Source organism: Vipera ursinii (genome assembly GCF_947247035.1).
Source record: "Vipera ursinii genome assembly, chromosome: 1".
Taxonomy (NCBI): Eukaryota; Metazoa; Chordata; class Lepidosauria; order Squamata; family Viperidae; genus Vipera; species Vipera ursinii.
In genome coordinates, this window is record NC_139512.1 from 176,714,328 (window position 1) to 176,738,560 (window position 24,233).

Below are 24,233 nucleotides of genomic sequence, written 5' to 3' on the forward strand. Positions count from 1 at the left end.
TTTCTCTGTTTCTAGCCTAGTACCCTAATCATTACACCAAACTGGCTAATTTGTTGAGAGATTACTATCTACTACTGGCAAAAAACAAAGACCAGGTGTAAATTAACTATTCCATAAAATACAACCAGCGATCAATACATTTCCTGTGGTTAAAAAGTGGATCTACCCATCACTCCACTCCTTTACCTGCTCAACAGTATTTTTCATATCTAGACCTTGGAACAACATCTTCTCTCCTATCCTTTGCTTCCTTCTGCATTTACATAGCTTACTACTTCTACAGTGGCTTCAAGGGTTGGTCAATCATACAGGGAATTTATTACATTCTTCTTCTTCCACTTTGGAACTGATGCAGAGATTGTGTATAAGGATGCATTAAGCTATAGAATAACGAGCACCCGCAATTCAACATGGTTGTTAGAGAAAGCGAAGCAAGATAAATAGTTAAAGAATAAGTAGCTAAATTGCAGGTAAGGGATTTACATATGGGATAGACCACAGTAATAAATGTCCCATCAGGACCTGGGAAATATGCAAGTATTTCATTTTGGACAGTATCATATGCTCTCTATTTAAAGTCCATATCTCCAATATCAATAATACAGGAATTAAGAAGTGTTTTGATCTATCACTGAACTTTTGCCAAATTTCCTATGGTTTCTCTTCCTTAGATGTTAGTGTTCTACAAATATGTGTCCGGTTTGTCTTTCCTTACCAAAAGTGAGGTGTATATATGTAGGTTTTACAGGAATAGATACAGAGCTACTGATGGACTGCAGCGATATTATTTAACAAGCCTCCAAATAAACTGGCATCTTTCATCCATCCAGAAAACAAGCCTGAAGGAATCTATATAGCCAACCATTCTGGTTCTGTATCAACATCTGGGCTCATCTCAGAGTAGGAGACCTCAAAAATGGGACATGCAAATACAAACAAAGGAGTTTCTGTCTAAATGCCCCTATCTCTATATTTCCCTTCACTAATTAGGGAGGTCAAAATTAGCCTTATAGATTCTGGAAGACACTGATAAGTCCAGGATGAATGTTGGGTGAGAAATGGTGTAAAACACTTTTTAAAAATTAAAATAATAAATTAATAAACAATGGCTCAAGCTTTCAGGAAACTCCAACATTCAAAACAGATAGGTCATGAGCATGATTAATATTGCCTAGGTTTTAGTTCATACGCCTTGAGGTATACCTTTGTGCATTGTGGTATTTGATTTACTAGGCAAAAAAGCCAAATCTCAGCAGTTTGCTAATCTTAGAAGAATGTCAGCTATGCTGGGGGAAAGAAAAGGAACATTCAAGCTAAAAACCTTAACTCTCTCATGTACCTAAGCCAGAGGAATTGTAACCCCACATTTTATTTGTGACTATCAATAATTTTTATGTGTTTAAGGATTAACAATTAAGGATTGGTGATAGAGGGAAAACCAATGGCCCACTCCTCTACTAATGGCCTCAGACCTTCATTATAACTGAAGGGCTATTCTGATCTTTAATTCATCATTGTCTGCATTAATATAAAATAGCCTTTGGCTTCCTCAAGTTGATTACCATTTCTGTCAAAACTGTCCCATCTAATTGAGAAAATGGATAAATAATGACCATTTATTCCAAGCTGCTGTATTATAATTATGATTTTAAAAGTCTCCATACTAGTAAGTGACTTCTCATCGGCTTAGGCTGCTTAATATGCCCGTTTCTTCTCCTTTCCCTGCCCTCGGGAGATCTGGAGAAAACCAGCTCTCTTCCATCTGTAGCTAGACATTATATTTCCAATGAAAGACCCAAAGCAAATCTGTCAACATGAGAACAGCAAATTGCTTACTGCTGGTAGATGCTAGCAGTAAGCAGCTTGCTGTTTTCCAGGCATTATGGTTATAATATCTGTATGCTTCAGCCAATCCAACATAGGCAATAGCCAGAGATTATGGGAAGTTGTATTCCCAAATATCTGCAGGAAGCTATCACCAGACCATGGACGGTCTTTTACATCATTCAGTCTTTCCAGTCATCTATCATTTTCTTCATGCTAAATTTTGTGGGGCAGTCTACAAATTCAATCAACCCATCCATCCATCCATCGATCAATACTCTGTCCTGTGAAAAAATCAGGTAAAAAAAGTACCTGTTTCAGCTATTCCCTTCAAGGTACTTGGACAGAGCAAATAGTCCTAATATTTAATTCTGTTGTAATGTTACCTTCAGCTACAGTTTCTGTAGTATTTACAGCCACTGCTACTGCTGTTTCTTTTGCTTAGATTAGCTGCACAGGATTGTTCAACCCTGGATTACAAGACGGTATGAATCTGCACAGAAAGAAACCTTATCTTCTGCCTACATCAGACATGCCGGAAAAGTCCTCTCCTTGCTGGTCTCCTGCATCATAGGGCAGGGCTTAATAGAGGGGATGACTTCACTTGGCTAAGTCTCAGCCCCGGAGGTGGCATTGGACCAAATCCAGCCTCCCATTCCTCGATGCAAGATCAGAATGATATTTCAACATCGCTAATCAGATCTGGCTGTCTAATAGCATCACTGATGGCAAGTGAAAAGAATTTAAATGAATAAATGATACCCCTAAAAGCTTAAAATGTTTTAGAAAATTAAAACTCAGGGAGGAGGGAGGGCGCTGTTTAAACATTCACAAAACCAAGTCCTTCATATTATAAGGTTGGCTCCACTATTCTCAAATGTCAAATTAGTTAGGAGCCAGATGACAACAATAACATTATTTACATTTAATATATGAGATTTCGGCGAATAACCACATTTGCCTGTAATGATCAGCAATACATTGCTGATTTATTGTACAACAGATATCCAGCAAATTGCCAGGCTCAGAGAACATTGCACTGATTGGTTATAAAATTAACATGCTTAGTTCTGGATGGCTTTTAGCCTGAAGAATCAGGAAAAACACTATCTGACATTTGGCTATTACAAAATTAAAAGCGTATAGTCACATAATCTGAAGCAGTCTTAAGGATAGCTCTAAAATATATATGCATAAAAATATTTATAATGTAGACCTACTTTACAAGTAGAACAACAGAGAAACCTGGCTCACATAAGCATATCACCACTGATGCACCAAATTTAAGTATTGCCTTGAACAAAATAACTTGGGTGCAATTTTTTTTCTGAACTCTGTTCTTATAAAATCAATGGATTAACTAATGATTAACTTGTTCTACATAGTTTAACGACAGCTACATTTACCTTAGTTATCATACAATCCAGTGTTTTTTAAAGTTGACTTATTAATCCAGCTGTGAATCATTGTTTAGTACAGATTCATAGAATCACAGGTTTGAAACAGACCTCAAAGATTCAGTCACATGCTACTAGGGGAAATCTGTTCAAATTCAAGTTGGTAAGCTTAGACATTCCTGAATGGTCCCTTAGACAGGCACTGAACAAATCAGATCTATTTTACGTGGAAAAGCTCTAAAGAACTAGAAAGATTTTCAAGGTTTTTTCTTCTTTTTTCTGTTTTAGTTTCAAATATTTTAAACCAGATGGGCAAATTTCTCAGATCCACATGAGATGGATCAGGGTTTGCACATACTGGTATATATAAAGAAATAACTGGCAATAATGCAGTTCAAGACTCTCCTCCTCTCAGTTTCAAACCAGCTGGGATGACTTCCCTCACACCATACCCCAAAAATAGTCTTGAGATAGTTGGAGAAGCAAAAATGTAAGCTCATCCCATCCTCAAAATCTTGAAACAGATAGAACCTCATAGTTACAGCTACCTCATCCTATATAGTTTGCCATCAGGATCCAAACTTGTTCATGCATCCTGATTCTCAGTAAGATCAGTGTTCTGACAGGCTATGAACTTCTTTCCTCTAGCACCAACAACGGGCAACTAGCATGGCAGCAATGGAGAATTTGGAATATCAAATTGTGACTGGGCAGGAAAAGGACTTTGGGGATCATATGGGTTGTCCGTCATGAATAATAACAGTACTATATCTTTGTGAATACCATACTCTGTATTTGTGAGGTCAAGAAATAACTTCTTGCAATCTAAAGAGTAAAAGAATTACAGATATTTGATAGCAACTTATTTTCCTTTCTTTGCAATCCCAAACGTGTGCTGTCACAAAATAACACAAAATAATATTGGGCGTTCACTGTAGTTGTTTGGCCTCCTTTGCATAAGTGTAGGGTAGAAAAGAAAAAAGAAAAATCCAAATTCCCCTGCCAGAATCAATTAACTATTTTTTTCTCCAAAGATGAAAATGTTAGCACTACATACTGCAGTTAGAATCATGCTACTAGGCATAAATAAACATTAGAAGAAAACCACCCATAATGATAATAAATATCATTTGATATTTATAACGTTTGACATAAAGATTTTTTAAAAGGGTAAATTACTCTTGGACAGATTATCTCCAAGCTATCATCTATCAAGCTCTGCATTTTGCTACTTATACCATCAACACACACAAGAAATCCATATTTTTGAACACAGGTTTCACTACTACTTTGCCCACGTTACTCACACACACACACAGAGAGAATTTTTAGCTGAAAAACATTTTGAGACAATGGGCTAATGGGCCCATTTTGGGAGGAATGTTGTGGTAATCTATGGTGGCAAAAATTAAGAATTGGTAGCATTTTTATGACTAACAAGTGTTAATAAAACGATAAGCTTTTATGAGCTGCAACTCCTGAATCTAAGAATTATGCACATCTTTATGTGATAGGTTCCATGTAGATGGATCATGCTATTTCACTTGAGATGAGTTAATCTACACATGCTTGCATTAGTAGAGAATTGTGCTGGCATGAAATCTGCTGATCCCATTATTGATCCTGTTCTGCGTCTATTACATCTGTTCTCACTCATCACCAAATGATGCTGTCCTGATTTTGTGTGAGCAAGAGTGACAAAGTGATTGATTCCTCCATTTATATCTTCAGAAGGGGAGCTGGCTCACAAACAGTGGTTTTTTTTTTCCAGATGGTTCTCTTCTTTCCTTCTTTTCTGCCTTTAACCAACAGATTTCTCTTTCTTTCTTTCTTTCTTTCTTTCTTTCTTTCTTTCTTTCTTTCTTTCTTTCTTTCTTTCTTTCTTTTTTTCTTTCTTCTTTCTTTCTTCATTAATTTTTTTATAAACAACTCAAGGTGGCAAAAGTATATAATACTCCTTTTTCCTCCTATCTTTCCCACAAAAACTCGATGAGGTGAATTGGGCTGAAAGTGACTGGCTAAGATCACTTAATTGGCTTTCGTGGCTAAGGCAGGACTAGAACTCACAGTCTCCCAGTTTCTAGCTGGTACCTTAACCACTGGACCAAACTACAGAATTTTCATGCTCTGCCCAGAAAATCCCATGTTTTGCTATTCAGCCTTCTGCTAAATTATTGGGAGTTTATTGAACAGCCTAATATTTCACACAATTCTGATAGAGTCTTCTCTGTCAAGTCAGTTCTGAGAAACAACAGCAGAGTAGCAGAGATGAGGAGAAGCAAGTACAACTCATGAGGAGGAAAGGAGGAGAATCATGAGGAGCAACAAGTATAGTCATTTGTATGAAATGATCAATAAACACTTCTCTGAACCTGCTCACTACTGGTCACCTAATTTTGGCTCTGATACAATTGGGGCTGAAGCAAAACAGATTTCATGAAACCTTTGGCTATTGGAGGGTGAAACACATATGCTGGGACAGTTGAGACAGGCCAAGACTTTCCTGCTGATGGGCTGAGGAAAGCAACACCATGGATATAGTAGATAAACAGACAGACAATTTTCAGGGCATATTTGTATCAGGAGTAGGGGCCAGCTGTCCTAAGGACATCAAAGCAGGGCCTTCTGCCTTGATTCAACTAAGAAGAGAGATTTGTAAGTTGATGTCCATGAGAAGTCCTCTACATTGTTTCTCCTATGATCTTAACTGGAGAAACTATGGAAGCATATTGTTTGCATGACTGTCACTTTCTGATAGTTTGCTCACTTCCAGTTCTGTTGGGGCTCCTGTCTTTCTGCATCAATATCCCTTTTTCTTACCCAGCTCTTAGGAGGCAAAGAGACAAAGCCATGACTTGTTGTTATTTAAAGGTACTGAATGAGAAACTTCTTCAGTTTGGCTACCACCTGTATATCCCACAATTAGCATAAACTGTTGGATGTAATAGTCCAGGCTACACAATAAAAAACAGCCATTGGAGAGTTGCTGTGTTGCACTACTGCAACCTGTTCAAGTAGATGCATTTAATATTTATCAGCATATTTAATATTTATTATAGAGGAGAAAGAAAGTTTTTTTTTTATATTTTACACAATTTAAGATTGATGTTATTTGATTGCTAGAAAAGTATATTAGGGTTATGGACTTAAAGTATGTGTTGAATTAAGAATGGGTACGCAAGCTCCTAATTAACAATAAGTTGTCTTAGAGACTGCCTAAACCTTCTTTTTATACTCTTTTTATTTGAACTCAAGGATGATTAGGAACTGCGAGACATTTGGCGTGATACATGCAAGAACTATTTTTGATCATAGTTTAGTTTGGTTGGAGATTATTAGGTTAACAGAGATAGGCGCTTTTGGCGCGTAACGGAGAATTTGTTTGGAAATTAGAGAAAGGTGGGAGAATGCAAATAGCAGGTGAAAGTTTTTTTTCTTTTTTTTGAAATTAATATGAATAAGGACTGGGATTAAGAAAATTTATTCTGAGTAAAGTTCTTTTTCTGTTTTCCTTTTTTTCTTTTTTACTTTATTTGTAATATTAATATTCTTTGTATTCATTTTATGTGAGCTAGAGGGAGATAGAATTTATAGTTTATTGTTGATAACATAGGGGTGTTTACCTTTGTTTTTCGATTTTATACCCTGTATTTAGCTCTGGGAAGTCGGGGGGGGGGGAGGAGGGAATGGGGGAGAGGGATAGGGAGAGTTGGATAGGGGTGGGGGAGGGGGGGATTAAAGTCAAAATGTATTGTAAAACTTTTTAAATAAAAAAAATATTTATCAGCAGATCTCAAAAATAATTTCTCTGCATGCAGACTTCATGAGTAGCTTCCTGAAGGTGCTCTGCTTGTAAACTCCGCACACCAAATGATTAAGTCATGGATAGATATTTACAGTCAGCCCCCAGATGCACACAGCCACAAGTAATTTCTATTGATTTCAAGTATTGTCTTAGAGTTAATTGATCTGTGCTTTGTGCTTGCACACAATAAGTGGCAGAATTTGGTCTGCTGCCAAAACGTGCAGTGATGTGAAAGGCAACAAAACAACTGTAGGAACAAAAGGATCCTATCCAATCCAGCATCAACTAAGACATTATCATGCAAATATTTTCAATCAGCTTCATCAAAGAATGGGGCAAAACAGCTGTGAAATGTAGCTCATCTCTTTTTCAATCATTTTGGGTAAAGTGATAGTGAAGTGGCATCCCAACTTCTTTGGAGACTCAGTGACACATATAATGACCATAAAATAAATAAATGGAAGACATTTCTATGCCAAGATTTGTTGACTTAAAATCAGTCCTGGTGGATGAAGTTCACTTACATTCCAAGGATCTCAGGTGCTAATGTTTGCCCCAATGTATATGCATTAGATATTTGAAAAAGGAACTACAAATGGACTATTAACTCCCCTACTTCTTATTCTTGTTTTTAAAGGGGAGAGGAGTAAGGTTGGCTTTCCAAAAAGAATTGTGTGGTCCATTTGCAATAACAAAAGGAATCAGAGAAGAAAGAACTCTCTACTTTCTATGCACCATTGAAATTGCCATACAAATACAGTGAACACCAAAAATTCCAGCATTCTTGATTTCCTTCTCATCCCTTCCTTTATTCCTCTTTCTTTTGTCTAATCACATCTGAAGCAGTCTCAGGATGCACATATAATTATTCCTGCTGGTTGTAAAAGCCCAAGAGACCTTTTGAAAGCCTTTATTGTCTTGTTTATTGACTTTATATTGTATCACTATAGACTCTTGATTGTATAACTATTCACACAGTCTGTTTCATCCACCTGTTCCTTTTCATCTCACACTGATAACACCCTTTTCTCTTTTGCCAGCCAGATACTTGAATTACAAGTTACTTGGTAAAGTACTGGCTCTGTGGACCAAATTATGTGTTGTTTAAAGAGAGCTCTCCTTTGCAGATCTGTTTTTTCTTAAATTAGAGAGGGCAAAGGCTGTGATCAGGATTCAGGAAATAGACTGTGGAGGTGGGGCTATTTAAATCCTTCTTTAATTCTTTCCATGCCAGTTTCCAATAACAGTCTTAATCTCCTGAAGATGATACTTAGTTCTATCAGAAAAAGGAAAGAAGGCGAGGTTGTCAGAATACAAGCGAATTTGAGGGCTAATCCACATGGAGCCCCATTTCCATCTGTCCTTTTTGCCATCGTTCACTCCCTAGAGACTAAAATGGACAATGTAAAATTTGAGCGGGCCACGAACAAGGAGTATATATCGGAGGTGGTGACCTTTTGAGAGCTGTATGCAATGAAATTTCATTTTGATGTATGCCAATTGGTGTACATTCAAAGTGACAAAGTTATCATCATCAACAAAGGAAGCTTCTTTCCTATGGTAAATCAATGCATTTTTCCCCCAGGATCATCACATAGAAAGAAGTAAATGGTGTTCTTCCTATGTATTGCATCTCCACTTCTTCTGCAGAAGAAGGCAATCTGAGAAGACAGAAAAGGTGTGAAAGAAAACTGACACATCATTTCCAAATTCTGTCAGGGAGAAAGGTAGGGAAAGAAGATGCCCAGAGATCTGAGTTTCAGAAGGGGGTAGAGAAACTGTGAGAAGCTCCAACATGTGACCTTATCCAACCACTAGCCAAGATCACTTTGTTATCCCTATATTTGTATAGGCAAATACAACTTTCACAGTACTGTGTCAAATAATCCCATGTTGATTTTGTTGTTCAAAATCTCAAGAGATTAGCAGCATTTTTCAAAAATCTAGTTCTTAACTATTATTTCTAGCATACACTTATTTCTCTGAGCACACAAGACTCCTGTCACAGCAATTGTATTGACATTAAGGATGAGATATTATCTCCCATAAAAAACCATCCATCCTTTATATCTGCTCTGGAGACCCTGTTCTGTGTGCCCTTTAGGAGTCAGATGAACAGCCATCAATTACAGAAAGATTCTTTTTATAATGACACTCCATTTATGAAATGCCTGCTACAGATACATTTTTTGTGATGGTACCATTATGAGTATTATCTACCCATATTTTAATGGTTGAGTTCAGTTTCCTTTGAACTATTGCTGGTTGCTACTACTGCTGCTGTTTTTTAGTGTATGCTTATCCTGCTTGTTTTTTGTTTGGTGTCACCTTGATTTTATCCTATTTTTAATATTATTGCCTTATTGTCTATCATCTTAGAAACTGCAAAGATGAAAGGCAGTGACACACAAAGATTTGCATACATACCAAGGAACTTTAGGCATTCTACCATAAGTTTAATAGAAGAAATGTGGTGTGGTGTACAAATGTAATATTTACTAAATAAAATCACAACATCTTCCATCCTTTCTTAATCGGTGATTCAACCCAATGAAGCTGCATCACATCTGATAATGTCATAGTACAGGATTAAATAAAATTGTAAGCACTTAAGTTTGATTGTATCATGAGCACAAACAAGGTAATTAAGAAGAAAAACTAATTCAAGAAAACTAACTGGCAAAGTATGGATCTCAGCTATTGACCCAAGTGCTGCTGGGGTCACAGGAGCACTTCCAGATAAACATATTAATTTGCCAACAAAATGCTCTATTTACTGGCCCTTCTAATGACATCTGTCTCACCTGTGAAGCCCTGTATTCTGTGCTTCATCATTTCCACTAACAAGGAAAACAGCTATTTATGTAGCAGTTTTATGAAGTGTTTAATATAACATTTTCTTCCTGTATTATTGTAACTTAGCTATTAGTTGTTCAAATTTATTTATATTCAGAATGGATACATTAACTCTTGGGTATGTTTCTGCTGATTGTTTTGTAAACTACCACCAGCCTGCACAGGTTCAGTGGTGTACAACTATTATTTATATGCAAGGCTATTTTTCTCATAGAATGCTCAAAATGGCATTCCAACACCCTTTTTTGCACACACAAACACACACACACACACACACACACACACACACACACACACAGCTTTTGCACAAGCTGTGCTACTCCCTCTATTGGCTTTCAAAAGCCTATTGACTTTCAAAAGCCAATAGGAATTGCTGCTGAGTGCGCCAAAAGACCCGGCTGGCAAATGTTGCACAGGCAAGTTGTCTGCAGTGAAGGCGAGTTGGCAGGAACTTTGCACCCCTCCCTGCTGCCCAACTACACCATCTCAACTAGGTAAGTAAGAGAGGACAAGGAGTGGGAGGTGGGTTCTGCGGAGTCGATGTGCACTCCTTCCTTATGCTCACCCGTGTCAGTCAGGCTGGTGGCCTACTCGGTGCTGGACCTGTGCCACCATCACCTCGCCCTGCATGCCTACGTGGCCACCCTGCAGCTTCTGGCCCGCACCTCCTCCACTGCCCGCCCTGGGCAGCCCCGCTGTGTAGAGTGGGCCCCGCTTCTCCCACATCACCAGCCATGCTGGCTCCGGCCCCGGGGGGTCAGCCCACTGCCAACACCCCTTGCTCCCATGACCGCAGCAGCACCACTGCCCCCGCCTCCTGCGCCTGCCAAGATGAGAGTTCTGGCACCTTTTTTTTTTTTAGAAAAAAAGCACTGTTTATAGTTTATATGCAAGTTAAATAAGTTTATGGTTTGCTACTATCATGGGAAAAAAAGGTTACTGCTATGGTTTTGCAGGCACCAATAGTGGACTTTTTTCCCATTGGATGACCTTATCACATGCATTGACTCCCAGCCCTGCCCTATCATCAGTTTAATCCCTGAAGTCAATCAACCATGGCTACCAGCAGCTGTGAGCAGCGTCCAATATCCTCCCTCTCTCCCACTGACTCAGTAGGATAGTCACAGCCATTAAAAAAATATTTAAATATAATCATATCACTCAGGGCTGTCTTCCCCTAGGCTAGATTGGCTAATGAATGTGAACATTTGCATGTTTTAGAATTATTTGGAAAGGAGGGTCAGCCTCAGTACCCTGTAAGTTTGGGCACCCCGGGTCTGTGTCTGACCTTAAATCCAGTCCTGGTGCCACCATATTTTTCTTTCTTTTTTTTCTTTTTGTAATCCAAAAAACACAAGAATCATAAGGAGCACTAGTGATTTATTTTACTATATTTAGTTTAGCTTAGTTGATCATATATACTCATGGACAAACCAAGAATTTTAGATGCCTAAATACACTCCAAAATTTCATTTGGCCTATACATTTGGAACTATACTTGCGTATAAGAGCACCAGGGGCAGCACACCCTGCTGTTGGCCATATTAAAGTCAGTGAAGAAGACAATTGATTAAATTATATCTGCCAATTTCTGGATTTGCTAAAGTATATTCTGTAGCTATACCATCTTAATAGCACCATATACCTGGGGAATAGATAGATGATAGATAGCATAGATCAGGGGTCTTCAAACTTGGCTTTTTTATGACTTGTGGCCCTCAACTCCCAGAATTCCTCAGCCAGCAACACTGGCTGAGGAATTCTGGGAGTTGAAGTCCACAAATCATAAAAGGGCCAAGTTTGAAGTACCATATGATGAGAACATGACAGAAGAGATGGGGAGCAATAGTTGCCGGCATCTGTAGCATTCCTCAAACTGCTCAAGTGCTCCCTGGGCAGTGCTAGTTGGATGACAATGACCAGATGCAGCCATACTGTCCTCTTGGACCTAATGGCCATGACAAAAGTGCATTAAATCAAATAACCTTTTTGGGGACATGGCATTACACACTTGGAGTTTTGCCCCCAGATTAGTTATCTCCCAATTTAACACTGAAGGCATCAGCAGAGCCAAAAGTGAATGATAGAGATAGACAGACAAGTAAAATTCAAACTGGGTTTTAAAGGGTATTGTGAAGGTATGAAAAATGGAAAGATTAATACTCTGGGATTGTCCAGTCACTTTCTTCAGGAAATGGTTGCCTCAGGCCAACAGCCCCAAGCCAGCAGTTATCCTCATGTGCAATATTGAGCTGTTTCAAAAAAAAAAAAATACAACACTACTGTGCTGTAGTTTGGGTAAACATTGCCAGTGTATTTATCTTAGCAATGAAGCTGTGATAAGAAGCTAACCACTTGATGTTTTTTTTTCATATTAAGAACCCTTGACAGCACATTTTTTGTGGAGTAAATAAGTCCCTTAACCAGACATCTGTCAGGTATTAGCAGTTATTCTTTTACTGATGTTGTGACACACAGCTTGTTTTTGTGGGAAGCAAGCCTTGCAGAATGTGAAATTTCCGCTTTTTTATTTTTTTTGAGGCACACTCTTTTAAAACAACAACAACCCTCTGTAATTCTGGCTTGCGTTACCTCCATTTATAGACAAAGAATGAGACCCATTCCTCTTCAAAATCACTGCAGTGTCATTTTGTATTTGGTCAGCTTTTCTAGACTGGTTTCATTTCCTGTCTAAGGGAGTGAAATAGAATGAAAGAATAGAGTGGCAAAAAAGTCTGTTCCAGCCCAGCTGAAATTTGCAGGAAAGTTAACCTTTCTGCCCTCATGCATGGTCCCACCCAATCCAGTTCCCTTGGAAAGAAAAAGAGAGATCAGTTTGGCCACTGGTTATGTGGGAGGACAAAATATTTACAGTCCTCTCAGCTGCTTGCTCCAGAGTGCCACCTCTCCCTCCCTCATTTGCCTGAGCAGCCCACTTCACCAAGCAGATCTTCAGGATGAAGCATTTTGCAAACCAAAAGCAGCGTAGGTTGTTATGGCATCTGAATGGCCAGGGAGGAATCGGCTTCCTGAGCCAAAGTAATTTGCCATCACTGATGTAAATGAATGTATTTCTGCACATGCCAAAAGAAGCATCCCTTCCCTGCCAAAAAAGGAAGTGGGAGGAGAAATGTCTCTTTGGCCCAGTTCTAAAATTTTGAATAGTTTTTACCTCAGCTGTTTTCCCAGCCTGGTTGTAGCAGTTCAGCCTTGCATTACATAAATGTGGCAGAATGTCAGAAATCTGGAGAACTGGTTTCACCAAACATATAAAGGAAATGAAATGGATTAAGAACTTGTTCTCATGTCCTTCCAACTGCAGCACAAATATGCCCCACGGACCATTTTTAAATGACCTGTTCTCCTGACCTTGCCTTCAGCTCACCTCCAGCCATAGCAAAAGTACATTGAAATCATCTTTACCAGTTCCAATCTTAAAAGCATTTTTCCTCTTCTTCCTATATACTGTATTTTTTTTATTGATATAGTCTAAGACATTTTATCCATGGTGCAATTGATAGGTAGGCCCGGGGCTGTACCAATCCAGCATTGGCCACTGTGCTGTTTTGGACATGCCCCCTTCTTTTCCATTTTTGGGCTTAGTTGGTAAGAGTTGTTCTGCTTTCGACAACAAGAGAATCTGAATCTGTCCGATCAGGCCTTCCCTATTTCCCAAGTATTCAGTTACAAAGATAAACTCTATGAGATCAGCGCAGAATGATTCTTCCCACTTCATCCAATCACACAGGTGATATTTTTCTGCATCTCCCCTTGTGAATTAGCTGACTCAATAATTTTTTTTGGAAGCTGACCAGACCCCCAGACTTTTCCATTTTAAGGACAGCAATTGGAGGGTGATTTCTCATCAGTTGGTAACATTTGGTGGGAAGGAGACTGAAGCCAGAAGAAGCCACCAATCACTGTTTTAAACTGGTCTTGCATTAAAACTGTAAGGACTGAGTGATGAGGACAGTGTGAAGCATGCTGGCATATTTCTCTGCCATCTCCAGCATAAGAGGAAAGCATTTTAATGTGACCGTGAGGAGAGCTCCGCGTCAAAAAAGGGACAGCGGCTTTTAAGAACAGTAGCAAGGCAAGATTCAATTTATATGATATTCCTACTTTTCTTCAGAATGCCTTCCCTCTCCTTGCCTGTTAAGATGCTCTACATGTCCCTCAGGTAGAGAGTGATAGGAAGCTCAGCAATGACTTTTGCTGCTGCTTCACCTTTTCCTTCCTACTGTAACTTCTTGATGAACTGAGTGTAGGCAGTCCTCTCTTTCGGTACCTCTTTAGATGAAATCGAGATGAAACCCACAAATCACCATATGCCCAATGAAACTACTTCAGAAAGGAAGGGGCCATCCAACATTTTAAAGCACACTTAATTTAAAGAAATGCAAAAGTCAGGCGCTGCATTTGTACTGGAGGAGCACTGCTCAGTTGTGGATTCTAATGCTCCTGGAGGAACTACAATCCAACCACTTTATAATTCCTAGCTAGCTTTTGCTCCGATGAGACGGTGTTTAAGGCCAAGAAAGCCATTTGATCTGGCCTTCTCATGGAAGAAGCAATTGTTTCCAGACATCAGACAATTGTTCCCAGGTGACCTGGTAGCTAAACCTCCTCTTATTTTGCAAAGCAAGAAGGAGTCTTAAATCAGACACATTCTTTTCATCCAAAGCAAAACCCTCACTCTCCTTTTTTTTCTTGCATTTTCTTTTCCACCTACACCCATGCTTTTAGCTTCTCACTCTTTGATGTAAAATGATTATCACAAGAGTGGGATCAGCTGGACTGAAGATGGTATTAGGAAAAGATTGGGCAGCCATAGCAAGCTACTCTCTGTAGTCCTCTTTAAAATGAAGGCAATCATGTTCACATATATTATTATGTCAGTGCTCCTTTCAAGAGCCCTTGGCAAACCCCCTTTAGAGGGCTGTGTTAATAAATACTGAAGTTATGACTGATATGGAGATCTATGAGTGGTTAGGGAGGGGTGTCTTATACCGTCATTATTTCTGTGTTGGTCCACCCGATTTGAGAAGTTATTTGGGCCTCCCTTTACTAATCGCATCTCTTTCCTCCAGATGTCAGCAAAACCCTTCAGATTGTCTCTGCTCTGCTCTTCTCCCCTCCCCCCCCTCAAACTTCTAAACACCCGTTCTAAAAGGGGAGGCTGATTTGTGGAGCCTCCCTTCTTTCCTGTGATTGTCCATCTATTTGCTTGATTCCCTCCTAGATTTGTTTTCCTAATATCTTTTTTACTTGTGAGTTTACCAACTGTTTTATTGCCAGGCTGAGCTCTCCTTGCCATCTCTCTTTTTGTTTCTGGAGACAATCTCTTCCTCTGGTCCCAGCTGCCACTGCTGATTTTTCATTACCATTTAATTTAAAACTTGGATTGGAATGGAAATGTCTTTTTGCCATTTGGGGGTTGTGAGGCCTGTCGTTTTATTGCCAAAGTCACAAATGTTAGTTACTACTGTTTTTCCAGCTTCTAAGTGATGGAGGTGAAGAACATTTGGCTAAAGAGAGAGAAGTCTATAGAGAACTGAGACAGGATTGGGCTACGGTGGGGAGAGGAGGGGAGGATGAAAAGAGTCTCATACCTATGACACTTTGGTCTGTATCTATTGTCTTGGGGTGTATTTTTATATATGTTATACAGTAAACTGTCTGTGTATAGTCAATGTGGGTGGGAAGAAAGAAAGAAGAAAGAAACCTGTATCTCTTTGTCTCCTTGGTACTGACTTTAGCAGTGTCCAGTACATTTGTGCTACTCTCAAACATGAATTCAAACATGAATTCAAAACACTATTATTATTATTATTATTATTATTATTATTATTATTATTATTATTATTAATTATTATTAATTTTATTTGTATACCGCCCTTCTCCCGAAGGACTCAGGGCGGTGAACAGGGCAGTACATATTAAAAAACAAGATACAAAAATTAAAAACGATTAAACAAAATGCCCACGAATAAGTTAAAACACATTAAAAAGTAGGTTAAAACAGATTAGTAAAACCCAACCCCATCCCATCAGGCCAGGCCAGCTTGTTCGAAAAGGTAGGTTTTGAGATCGCGCCAGAAGGAGCGGAGGTCAGGCGCCATCCGGAGCTCGACCGGAAGATGGTTCCATAAATCCGGCGCGCCCACAGAGAACGCCCTCCCCATTCTTTGACTGGTGGCACCCTGAGGAGGCCCTCTCTGTGGGAGCGTACTGGGCGGAGGGAAGTTGATGCCGGCCGCAGGTGCTCCCCAAGGTATTCCGGACCCATGCCATGTAGGGCTTTGTAGGTCATTACCAACACCTTGAATCTCACCCGGAAGACAACTGGAAGCCAATGCAGCTTGTGGAGCAGAGGTGTAACATGGGAGTGTCGGGAAACTCCCAACACAACTCTCGCGGCTGCATTCTGTACCAGCTGGAGCCTCCGAGTGGTCTTCAAGGGTAGCCCCATGTAGAGACCATTGCAGTAGTCCAGACAAGAGGTCACGAGGGTGTGAGTGACCGTATGTAAGGCATCCCGGTCTAGATAGGGCCACAACTGGTGCACCAGGTGAACCTGGGCGAAGGCCCCCCTTGTCACAGCTACTATATGGTCTTCTAGAGAAAGCTGTGAATCTAGGAGGACTCCCAAGTTGCGAGCTCTATCTACGGGGGGTAATAACTCACCCCCCATAGAGAGAGATGGGATATCCTGAATATCCCGAGATGCCAGTACGCACAGCCACTTGGTCTTGTCAGGGTTGAGTCGAAGCCTGTTCCTCCCCATCCAGACCCGAACCGCCTCCAGGCAGCGGGACATCACGTCGAGGGCATCACTGGGGTGGTTTGGGGTCGAAATGAAAAGCTGGGTATCATCAGCGTACTGATGATACCCAACTCCAAAACCACGAATGATCTCACCCAGCGGTTTCATGTAGATGTTGAACAGGAGAGGCGAGAGGACCGACCCCTGAGGGACTCCACAAGCGAGAGGCCTCGAGGTCGACCTCTGCCCACCTGCCAAGACCAACTGCGAGCGTCCCAGGAGATAGGAGGAGAACCACTGAAGGACCGTGCCTCCCACTCCCAATCCCCTGAGACGCCACAGCAAGATACCATGGTCAATGGTATCGAAAGCCGCTGAGAGGTCTAATAGGACTAAGACAGAGGAATATCCCCTGTCCCGAGCCCTCCAGAGATCATTCACCAGACCGACCAATGCCGTCTCCGTGCTGTACCTAGGCCTGAAGCCCGATTGGTACAGGTCTAGATAATCCGCTTCATCCAGAACCAGAGGAAGCTGATGCGCCACCACACTCTCAACAACCTTCACAAGAAAGCAAAGGTTGGAGACCGGACAAAAGTTATTTAACACAGCTGGGTCCAAGGCAGGCTTCTTGACGAGAGGTCTCACCACCGCCTCCTTCAAGATGGCGGGGAAACTACCCTCACTCAAAGAGGCAGATATAACCGCCTGGAACCAGCCTCGTGTCCCCTCCTGGGCTGCATAAGCCAGCCAGGAAGGGCACGGGTCCAATAAACATGTGGTGGAGCTCAGCCTCCCCATAATCCTGTCCACTTCCTCCGGAGTCACAGGATCGAACTCCTCCCAGATAACATTGACAAGACCACCCGTGTCCTGATCGTCAGACTCTGCCCAGTCGGAGTCCAAACCAGTCCGAATCCGAGCGATTTTGTCCAACAGATGTTGACTAAACTCCTCGGCACACCCCTGTAAGGGTTCCTCACTCACCTCCTGATTGAGGAGGGAGCGGGTCACCCTAAACAGGGCGGCTGGGCGATTATCTGCGGACGCGATAAGGGTAGCGAAGTAATTAGACCTCGCCACCCTTATTGCTGCGAGATAAGACCTAATATGGGTTCTTAGTCGCAATCGGTCGGATTCAGATCGGCTGGACCTCCAACCGCTCTCTAGGCCCCGTCTCCGACGCTTCATCTCCCGGAGCTCCGCAGAGAACCATGGAGCCCACTGGGATCTGCGCTGGGTCAGGGGCCGCAAGGGTCCAACTCGGTCAAGTGCCTCCGTGGCCGTCCTTTCCCAGGCTTCCACTAAGGCATCTGCCGAGCTGTGAGCAGAGGAGGCAGGTGGGGACCCCAGCGCTGCCTGGAACCTCTCAGGGTCCATTAAGCGCCTGGGGCGGAACCATCTAGTTGGCTCAACATACCCACGGTGGGGAGTGGCAAAACGGAAGACCAGCCGCAGGAGATGATGATCGGTCCATGACAGGGGCATAACAATTGGGGAGCCCCCACCAAGATCATCTAACCACCATCCAGATAGAAAAACCAAATCCAGGGTGTGACCTCCCACATGAGTCTGTCCATGAATTACTTGCGTCAGGTCCATGGCCGTCATGGAAGCCATGAACTCCCGAGCTAACTCAGATGATCCTCCCAGGGATGGTAGATTGAAGTCACCCAAAACCATGAGTTTGGGGAACTCAATCACCAGCCCCGAGAGGATATCAAGAAGCTCAGGCAGGACTGCTGCTGCACGACTAGGCGAAAGGTACACCAGCAGCAAGCCCAACTGCGCCCTAGGACCACACCTCAGTAAGAGAGATTCACACCCGACTATCTGAAGAACGGTGGCCTCCTGCGGACATAAGGTCTCCTTCATAACCACAGCCACTCCCCCACCCCTACCCTGAGTCCGAGGCCGGTGTAGCACATGGAAGCCTGGTGGGCAAAGATCAACCAGGGGGATACCACCCTCTGGGCCCAACCAGGTCTCCGTGATGCAAGCCAGGTCCGCATGCTCACCCTCGACCAGATCCCGGACGAGAGGAGACTTATTAATGACGGACCTGGCATTCAAGTAAACCAGCCGGAATTCAGGTGGCTGTACATCCTCGCTCCTGGGGCCTTGGGGTGAAGACAGAGGGTCGGAGCGCCTCACCGCTTGTAGATAGCGGGGATGCCCTCCCGGATATCGATATGGCCCTCTGTTCATACACCTGCTGCCATTCCCTAACATCATGGGAATAGGTAATTGTATCTCATACTTTCACAGGGAGTGGAGTTTCAGACTCACCAATTGGCCACAGTTCTGCATTTGTTTTAATCTCTCATTTCTGCAACCCCAAGGTCATTAGGCCACCTGTCAAGGAGATATAAACCCATTCCCAGGGTATCTAGCTTTCCATGAAAGTTTAACTTTAAAATAGTTATAATTTCCATACAAGAAAACTGAATCCCCCAAATGTCCCCCATCATATATATAAAACTGCTGTTATAATATATATCCTCATTGCCATGTTTGCTGCCCTACTGATGTTGTAGTTAGCAACAAAACATCTTGTGGTCCTGTCCTTAGAGCTTTACTCCAAGATGACCGAACCTTTGTTACTACTGATTCCTCTAGATCTGTTTCTCCTCTCATCCTATGCCAGTAGTCAGCCAGTCTAGTGATATACCAGTATATACAGTATGTATAGTTTTGAAGCATGGTTCAGTTATATGAGGGTCAAATGGCATGGAAAACAGTCCCTCTACACCAGGCATGTCAAACTGCCAGCCTGTAGGCCGGATGCATCACGCTGAAACTGTGCCCACCCCATTGCCGTCAATAGGGAAAAAGTCCTGATATGTCGTGCAACATCACGTGATGTGGTGAGTTTGACATGCCTTCTCTACACCCAAAGTGGTAAAAGAGGAGGAGGAGGAGGAAGAGGAGGATAACAATGACTAATAATCAGAGGGGAAGGGGTATAGGGAGACACCAGCCCAAGGCTGTATTATTGCCAAGATTGTTAAGGAAGCTTCATGGACCCATGGATTTCTATTGGGATAAGGCAAAAAATATTATTTTGAAGCTGAAAATGCCAAACATTGATTCAGGTTGCCTCCACTGTGGTCTGTGGATGAGAGGAAAACTGCATCATGAGAATACATTCTCCAAAAACAGTGGGCTATTTTGTTGTTATAGTTAGTGGGACATGTTTCCATAGACTCCTGTGACATCAGAATGATTAACAGATTAATAATTAACTTATTTTCAGGACTTTCATGCATTATGGTTTTTATGACTTTCACATCCATAAAAATATACAGTGCAGTAAAAACAATAAAAGGTTTTCTGGCATCTTTAGGAGTCTTGCAAAATCCAAGTGTCCTCTGGAAATAGAAAGATTAAGGATGTTCAGATCTTGCTTTCTATGTCATTCAGGTAGTTTTTGCAGTCACAGGGTGGAAGAAATGGCAAAACTACCTGCAAGTTTAAAACAATAAAAGAGAAGTTAACTTCCCTGGGGAATAGATGGACAGATGAATAAATGAATGGGCGAAAAGATGGGTATTTGCATTCTTCATTTTAAATATTTAGAGACAGTAGACATGGAAGCTACTGTTTCTAAATCAGCAGATCATAGAAGGGATGCCTAATCTCTTATCTGCTGTAGTAAAAACAATTATTGTCTTTCCTCCTGCAAGAGCCTTATCTTTTCCGGCAATTCTGGTTTGGTTGTCAATAGAATTCTCTGCTCTCTCTATGGATCATGCTGACATTTCACACTTCTTATGTTTCGCCTTTTTCTCTCCTCCCCTCCCTCCCTGCCCATCCCACTTCCCATGACAAAGCTGGCCTTGGGCTGCTCCAGATCTCAAGACTTGTCTGGTGCTGATAGGGTGACATCTTGTCAGCATGCCAGCTCTGGCATGCATGTGCTCCCCTTGAGAAAAATGGATTTCCGGCTTCTCCCCCGCATCTTCTTTTATGTTATTCACATGTGAAATATGTTTCTTGTTACCTCCATGTAAAGCCACTTATTTCAGTTACATCATGTAACTAATTTGTCGCCCAAAGCTCATTATATTACAGTCAAAGAAAAGTCTGCAAAGTGTCCTTCCAGAAACCATGATTACACTTGCCAAATTAGATAGATATTAGACAATAGCAGAGGTGAAGGAAAGATCATAGGTCATGCAGGACCATCTGTTCAACAGCCACTCACCCATATAGGCAACCCATTAAATGAGCTGGAATATCCTTAGTACCATACAACCAGAGTAACCACGGATGGAGTCACTGGAATATAAACGTGGGTATAAAGAATGCCCTGTAATAGGTTTTTTTTAAAAAATCTGCAGGGTTTCAGATTGTATGACACCTTTCTGATATCTCACAATGTACACAAAGAGTTCCCCCCCTACGAATATTAGTGGTGTATATACAGAATGGGGATTTTCAGGACATAAAAGGTAAAGGTAAAGGTTCCCCCGCACATGCGTGCTAGTCGTTTCCGACTCTAGGGGCCGGTGCTCATCTCCGTTTCAAAGCCGAAGAGCCAGCGCTTGTCTGAGGACGTCTCCGTGGTCATGTGGCCGGCATGACTAGACGCCAAAGGCGCACGGAACGCTGTTACCTTCCCACCGGAGTAGTCCCTATTTTTCTACTTGCATTTTTAACGTGCTTTCGAACAGCTAGGTTGGCAGAAGCTGGGACGAGTAACAGGCGCTCACTCTGTTACGCGGCACTCGGGATTCGACCCGCCAAACTGCCGACCTTCTGATCGACAAGCTCAGCGTCCTAACCCACTGAGCCACCGCGTCCCTTTAAATTATAAACAAGGGTACATGATCGGCTCCTCTCCCTGTTCCTACAGAAAGAAAATACTCAAGTTAAGCTTCCGAATGAGAAGCAAATGAGCAAAAATCATTTCCAAAGTTTGCGATACATTTTGCCAAAATGAGTTCAAGCTCAAGAAAATATGTAGACTCAACAGCAGCTATCCTGCTTTTCATTTCAGTTAGCAGGTATTTCTATGGTGACAGCTCTTTACTCTTTTTGTCTGGGAGAGAGTGAGAGACAGAGTGCATTTGGGGAGAAAGATGGAAAACACTGAAGCAGCAGCAGAGTTCTGTCATACAAACTGTGTTACTTTATTTTTTTCAGCAACTAAATCAAGTGGCTTTAGCAAAAAGCCAAGACTTTCCTGTCTGCTTTTTTCTAGTGCGTAGCTGGATAACAGTAAGCTGTTCAAACAAGATCTCAAACAAAGCAAGACAAAGGAGCATGTAAGTACTTGGCACTGTAGACTTCTTGGCGGTTACACCATCTTCCAAGTAGTCGCACTGTGTACACAACAGTTGCAGTCCATACTTGTTCCATATATTGCTGTTGTTTGGTTCTGTAAATATATCTTCACTGACACATAAAGTACAGTTAGATCACTTAGTTGTTCTGATTTTCTCCCAAGAATCTTGTGCTTTGTGGTGAGACAATTTCTCTGCTGAGACAATTTCTCTTACTTGGGCATCACTAGAAAAAAAAAAAATGTTTTCAGCCTTGCAGTATTTTCCTGTGCATATTTATGTGGACATTTGTTGCGGTATTCAATGCAATCACCTAATGTCTGAGTGAGTACACATGGGATTGTGCCCTGTGCTATATAGAATGTGTAGAGCTCTTTGAACAAGAAATAATCATTAATAATATATAATAAAAGCAGCCAGGCTTGAATGTTTGATGTATCAGATTACTAATTTCTTGTTTAAAATGTAATTCAAAATCCTTGAAAAATGAAAGCTAATTCCATAGTATTAAGTTAGAGAATATCAGTTCTTAGTAAATTTTCATCCATTAAAAAATGGATTTCCCTTCTTTGTCAGGTAGTGGAGACATTTCAGTTATTTAGTCCAACAGACAATAAGCTACTTCTGTTTTGGGGGAAAAAATACTCACTAAATTTCAGGTCTCTTCCATAATGCTGTTTGCACTGGGAGAAAAAAAGGTTATATGGCTTGTTGAAAGAAATACAGAAAAATGAGAAAATGCACTCTGTGCAATGAAATGAAAGATATAGATTCTCAAATGTTTCTTGAAACCTAGTATGCTGTGGAAATAAAATGTTTGTCTTTATCAGCATTGTAAAACCAACAGTACTGAACAGTAAACAAGACGCAACAAGAATTTTTTTTTCTTTCTCAATAGATTTTTCACTCCTGAGATATTTGTGCTAGAACTTACTAAAAGTGGCTAATATTTTTTCTGATTTTTGAAGAGATTTTATGCAATTTCAGAAAATACTTCTTAAGCAGAGAAGAAGCCATTTCATAAAAAATCATGTATGACTACATGTGTGCAAAGGCACATATGAATAGAAGTGAAACGGGCAGCCTTATTCTTAGTCTTGCCCATCAAATATAAAGCAATGCAATGGCCCATGTTAGAAGCAAAAATGAATTTTCCTCAGATTAAAATGAAGAGCCCAACATCACCACAAACAGACACAGCTTTATTAAGGTTTTATATATCCACTCTAAATGCCTGCCTTTATTCCTAATCTTTGTCTATGAAAGAGCAATGCATTGTCATAACCAGGACACTGTGAAGAAGATTACATTTCACACTTTCAAAATGAAATGGGGATTTGGCACAATAATTGGCAGCACTGTGCTTTTTTTTAAAGCTAACCTCGCAAAGCAAAAGGAAAAGTAACCCACCCATCAAACCCACTTTGGAACTGGCCTATTTTAATTGCTGGGCTATTGACAGGATCTCTCCCTTTTGAACAGCAAAAGAGCGGAAGACACAAATGTGCCCAAGAAGGTAATCCTGACTCCAGGTTCTCAGGCAGTTCTGACAATTGACAAGGACTGGAGCTCAATACTGGCGCTTACTGTAGGTAGCATAGACATTCTCAGACACAGTTGGTTCAAAGGACTGGTAAGGACTGGAGCCTCAGATATGCACCACGCCGTGCCCTTTTGGCATGACACACAGTAAAGAGAGGTGATTTGATTGTCCCTGCTAGGCCTTTCCAAGTTAAAAGTCAGCCTACTTTGTTTTTCAGAGGGGAGATGACATGGCATCCTATTCCCACTTCATTACTTCCACCATGTGGCAAACAGCATCAGGGAGGGGAAATTGTAATAGAAAATACAAAAATGTAAGAGAGGGATTCAGTAGATTCAGTTCCTAATGTTAAGTTGTTTCCCATTTAAGGCATGTGTGTGAAATTAGATAAATAAGTGCATTAAAAATAGAGAGATGGGCATAGATGAAATCTTTGGAGCGTGTGTCTTTACATTGTAGAGAGAAGAAAGTGACACATGAGGTGCCAGAAAATTGTATATGTGTGACTGTGTGCGCATGGCAGGAGGGAGGTTGCAGTGATGCCATGAGATATTGGAAGGTCTTTTTTTTTATAAACACTCAGGGCTATTTTTAGTTTTCTAATGTAAAAAGTCAGTCAGATGAAGAATGGAGGGATCCATTTTCAGCAGAAAAAACGGGTTGAATCAAGACTAATAAATCGTTATAGGAATCTGTGCGCCCCTTTATCTGACAACCTGACAAAACACACTAAACAACAGCCATTGCAAAAATG